This window comes from Humulus lupulus, chromosome 7 (genome assembly GCF_963169125.1).
Source record: "Humulus lupulus chromosome 7, drHumLupu1.1, whole genome shotgun sequence".
NCBI lineage: Eukaryota > Viridiplantae > Streptophyta > Magnoliopsida > Rosales > Cannabaceae > Humulus > Humulus lupulus.
The window spans coordinates 159297323-159303322 of NC_084799.1; positions in this window are offsets into that span (position 1 = coordinate 159297323).

Sequence of the window (6000 nt, forward strand, 5' to 3'; positions counted from 1 at the left end):
CAATCAAAATAAGTAATTTATCATTAAAAATATTAAACGGTAAAATAAGAAAATATGTATATTTATGTCTTATTTCACAATTACATATACATTTGAATAAACAAAATACGTTAAATGACAAAATAAATAATTAATAAAAGAAAGAAAAAAGAAATTTAAGCACATAAATACTTTAATCTAAAATTATAAAATATGTGATAAAAAATTATTATGGCTCATTTATTATATTTTATTTATTTACCTTATTTAGATAATTTTATTAATATTTATTTGTTTTAATTTATTTACCTTATTTAGATAACTTTGAAACTAACAGTGTTAGAAAATAATAAAAGAAAAATGTTAAATCTAACAGAAACACAACAATTTTTATTAAACTCACATTTATAATATATAAAGATATATGAAAATTCTTTTGTAGGGGCATGGATTTTTCGCGTTGTTGTTTTTAGTACGTGAAGAAATTATAACCCAAATTTTTTTTTATATGACAGTGTACGTTGTAGTTATAGTAGGCATCCCACCAATTTTCAGTGACTTCCAAATAATTTACGATGCTGAAAAAGACTTCAAAGTACTTTGTTTCACGTGCGTATAAAACAAGTTTAAAAACAAAATGTTTTTGTGTTTTCGGTACACGGATAGATTACAATCCAAAAAAATTTATATGACGGTCAATATAATTATTTAGAATTTCTCACAAATTTTTTGGAAATTAAATAAGTTACAGTGCTGAAAATAAGAAACGAGTTGTTTTGAAGCTTTTTTTCAGTACTGTAAATAATTTAGAATTTTGAGCTTTGGCTATCAATTAATTTTTTTTTTAAATTAAAAACAAAGAGTCCTAAAAAACGTCAGTTTTTAAGGCTCTCAAACAGATGACTCACGCCACGCGAGTCCTAAAAATCCTTTTTTTGTAGTAGTGACATGATAGTTTTTACTTTTTTACTGTTCATTTTTTAAATTTATACGGTATGTGAAGTTTAGATATTACAATAATACTATTTTGTCTAATCCCTGTATATTTGTAATGATTATATGTATTTTTTTTTATTTTTTAAAATTCATTTTGACAGTTTCCCACTCTTCCCACTCTTCTCTCCATTGTTTCTTTTAATAAATACACGATCATACTTAGACTCTTCATTTTTTTCCCTAAAAACTTGTCTTCTTAGTCGTTCGTATAGCATTTAAGCCCACATTCTTGTTGTTATATATAGCATGAGGTACCAGCTATGGCGATTTTACAATCAGCATCTTCTACTCCTTCTCCTTCTGTTAATAAAATTCCAAGGTCCCCAAAGATCTATAAACAAGCTTCGCTGATGGGGAAGAAAGCTACTCTGAAGCGAATTGAATAGAAACCAAGCTCTCATAACTCGCCAAAAGCAGAGTCATCAAAATCCCAATCATAGAAACGAAAAATTGTTTCTGATGCTGTTGAAAGGAGGAAGGTGAGAGAGGTGAAATCAAGCAAATGGGAATTGAAAGCTGTGGGAGATGATAAGAGGAAATTTTTTGTCAATGTTTGCATGTTATTTGGATTGTATTGTTTTGATGTTTTTTTTTAGGGTTTTGTATGTATTTTTTGTATCGTTTTTACAGTTGAATGAAACGAATGTGTTTTTTTAATGTTTATTTGAAAATTTATTATAAGTTATTAGGATAATTTATAGTTTTAGTAATTTTCTCATTTTAAAGTTTCTATTATCATCATGTTGTTTGCTTGTTTTATTAGTGTTGTCCTGTTGAAGATTTTTCGAAGTTTAAATTGTTTGGATCAATTTACAGTTGAATGAACCGAATATGTATTGTTTTAATGTTTGTTTGAAAATGCATTATAAGTTATCAGGCTAATTTATAATTTTGGTAATTTTCCCATTTTAAAGTTTCTATTATCAACATGTGTTTGCTTGTTTATTAGTGTTGTTCTGTTGAAGATTTTCAAAGTTTATCTTTTATTTTTGTTTATGTTTTATTGTTGTTGTTTAAAAAAATATTTGTGTTTTTTTTCATGTGTGTTTTTGTTGTTGTGTGGTTGTGTTGGTGTTATTTTATTATCGTTGTTTGGTTTTGTTCTAATGTCCGTCATTGTTTCTTTTATGTTTGCTTGTTGTTATGTTCTTGTTTCATTATTATTTTTGTTAATTTAATTTAATATTTTTTTTGTTGTAGGATTGACATTACTTAATCAATCCGAAGTAGCTTTTAACTCCCAGGTTGTTTCTTGTTGTACTTATGAGGTTATTAAGGACCTTAATAACTATTTCTCTTATTAACAAAAGGAAATATTTTCTCAACGTGTTTTGGTAGTTTCCTGAATCTTCCTGCATTTAATCCCCAGCCTCAATTAATGTATGGGTTGTTATTGAGGGAAATTAAGCAGCCAAATGAGTATGAGCTATGGGTTATGGTTAGTTGTATTAGGTTGTGGTTTAGTATTGAAGAGTTTGCTTTGATTATTGGCTTAGACTATGAAGGGGAGTGCAATAGTTTGAATTTCAAACAAGAGTCAAATAGCTTCTTGGATAAATATTGGCCAGGTTCTAATAAAATTTCTAAGCAGGCTAAGACGTGGGGTGATGATGATGAAGCTACTGTAAAGTTGGCTATTCTGTATTTTGTTCAATGGTTTCTACTTATTTCTAGGAAGGATAAACAAGTTATGCATGAAGATTTAGATGTTGTTGATAGTGGTCGTTATAGTGAGTATGCATGGGGTAAGAAATCTTTTGATGAAACCATTATGTCTTTGAAGGGTAAATTATTTAGTTGGTACAATGCCATATATAGTTCAAATGAGGAGAAGAAAGTTAAACCTTATTATACATTGGTTTGTTGCCCACATGTGTTTCAAGTGTGGTTTTATGAGTGTTGTCGCTATATGGTTGGGAAGTACTGCAAATTGGTTTCTGGAAATATTTTGAGGATTGCTAGGTGGAGTTGTTCTAGTACTCTTGAGATGAGATTGTTGAAGGTTACTGTTTTTTACATTCTAACCAGGAAGGTATAGTTTTATGTTGTTTCTGTGTTAGTTTACTGTTGTTTTACCATTGTCTGTCTATTATATTTTAATGTTGTTTATGTTTTTTGGTTGCTGTTATGTAGTTGAGGTTGATGAATCTAAAGCCAAATGATGATGAGGTTTCTGTTTACAAGTTGGGTGGTTTTATTTTCAACTCAGATGTTAATGAAGTTGGGGAAGAAAATATTGATTATGTGTCTAATGTGGGTTTTTTTGGTGGTGAAATTCCAACAACCCTCCTTGATGGGTCCCTCCAATTTGATTCCTTAAATGCTAAGATGGATTTCCTGGTGTCTAAGCATGAAGGAATGGCTGCAGAGTTATTGGATTTGAAGGAGTTTGTGAAGTCACAATTTATTGTTGTTACTGCTATGTTGTCTGTTATGCAGGAGAAGTTCGATACTATTTTTGTTGATGCATTTGATAAGGTAGTGCTGTTCTATTATTGTTTTTGAATTGTTACAACACTGGTTATGCATATTTGTTTGGTTGTTTAATGTTTTGCTTTTAAATGTAGGTTGAAGAGAATGATTTTGATGATGATGATGGTAAAGGAAGTAATAGCGATGGTGAGAAGGGGAATGAAAATGAAAAAGAGGTTAACGAGGAAGAAGAAGAGGATGATGGGAAAGTTGAAGGTGATGACAAGGGGGAAGAAGGAAATTCTGGTTTGGATATTAAAGGAAAGAAAAATGAGAATAGTGAAAAAGATGATGATGAGGTTGACAATGAAGACACTGAGAGTGACGTGGAACAAAAGTTATCTACATAGCCAACTTCAGTTCCCTAATGGCAACAATATGAAGATTTACTTAGGGTTTTTGTTATAATGTTTTAAACTTTAGTTTTTTGTTGTTTTGAGAAATGTAGTTTTTTTTGTTTTTGAACATTGTTTTTTTATTTTTTTGGGACTAACATCAAGTTTAGTTATTGTCTTGTTGTTGCTTAATGTATTATTTTTCTTGATGTATATTCATTTATTGGATAATTCTCATTGTATGGTTGGAATTACTTTTTAATTTTAAGGGATATTTATGTTTTGGTCATTGTTATTGTCAATTTTTTTTTGCATAAAGTTATATATGTCTATATATTCTATATTTTAATATTGTACAACTTGTTTTTGTTTATTATTCATTATTATTGTTTTATTGTTGTTGTAGTGTTGCAATTTTGTTACTAAAATGAGTCATTTCAGTCATTGTGTGATTGTGTTGTTGTTGTGGCAGGCAATTGATGTTGTAGCAACTGTATCTGATGTTGTGAAACCTATGAAGGAGAGTGATCTTGGCCCTGCTAAGGAAGCTATGGATTTGGAAGATGATGCATTTGTTTTGTCTGAGGACATAGATGAAAATGATGCTTTTGTGTCTAAGGAGGTTATTTATGAAAATGATATTGTTTCAGCCAAGTAGTTTGTTTATTTTTATTTTATTTTTTATATATTATTTATCTTATTCATTTGTTCAAAAAAAAATTATTTTTTTAAGGCTTCTAGTGAAAAATATTTTGATGCCTTTTTCAATGGGCTAAGTCGGCTTCAAATGGAAGAAACTGTGATGTCTGGACTAGAGGCTGTTTCAAAAATGAAGGTTTGGGTTGTTTGTTTTTTATTGTTGACATGGTGTTGTATGGGTTTGCGATTATTGCTTACATTGTAATGCAATGTTGTTTGAGTGTTGTTTTATAGATTCCTTCCAATTCCTCTACAGTTGGTGAAAGCATGGTGATTGTTGAGCAATAAGCTCAGAGGGGACTTGGTGATGAGGACACCAAGACTAAAGATCCAAGTCAAGTTCCAGTTGATCCAAGTCAAGAGGGGGGGGGGGGGGGGGATGATGAGGACACCAGTTTAGGAGCTTGATCAATATTTAGCTTCTTGTAATGAGTCTTATTGGATTTTGACATCTTGTATTTTTATTTTAATCAGTCACTTAATCACGTTTTATTTAGTCTTTGTTTTTATCTTGTGAAAAGTCAAACACTTGACTTGTGTGAGTCCAATAGTCTTTTTTTTGTAATGTTCGGTTTTCATTAGGAAGACAAAGGGCTTGTCTTTGATGTAATTTTCGGCTATATTAGGCCTTGTAAACGTTTGGGAAAGGCAGATTATTATGAAATGAAATTTGTGAGTTTTTCTTCTTGAGTTCTTGGAGAAACTATTAGAACTTATCAAGGGGTTCCTTGTGGCGTTCAACCTGAATTATCAAATGGATTCCCATCCCCATTTGTGGCGTCTTCCTCATACCAAGATTCGTGCTTGGCTAAGCATTGGGTCGTGATTCTTCATTCCAATTTCGTGTGTTCTTGGTGGCTGCCATATTTGGTGTCGGGTTTCACCACAATTGTTGGTGTGGTTCGTATCAGTTGGTATCAGAGCTTAGGATCATCCGGTTTGGCCTATCCTTTTTCATTTGTGTTTTCTATTCAATTAGTTTTTCAATATTAGGGTTGCTGAAATAAAAAAAAATAAAAAATTCATCATCTAGTCGTGTTTTGAGTTCTTTGTCCTTGTTTATTTGTTGTGAAATCCGTGCCACAAATCTTGTTTCATAGAGTTCTTTGTTCAATTGGTGCGTTTGAATTAGGGTTGTTGAAAATCTATCTCAATTTTTTTTTTCTCTGAAATCGTGAATTAGGGCTTTGAGTTGCTCTTATTCTTATTGTGAAAATCTGAATTGGGATCGAGTTTTTCTCTTGTTCTTGTTGTGAAATCCGAATTGGGATTGAGTTCTCTTGTTCTTAATGTGAAATCCGAAATTGGGATTGAGTTCTCTTTTTCTTATTGTGAAATCCGAAATTGGGATTGAGTTATCTTGTTCTTATTGTGAAATCTAAATTGGGATTGAGTGTGACAGTCATAATCCCGTGATCCGTAAGGGGAAAGACCGGGTAAGCTGTGCAATCCCACACCGCCTGGGGAAGGTCAAGTGTAATGATTCTAAGACTGTGTAGGTATGGGACTACACAGTTGA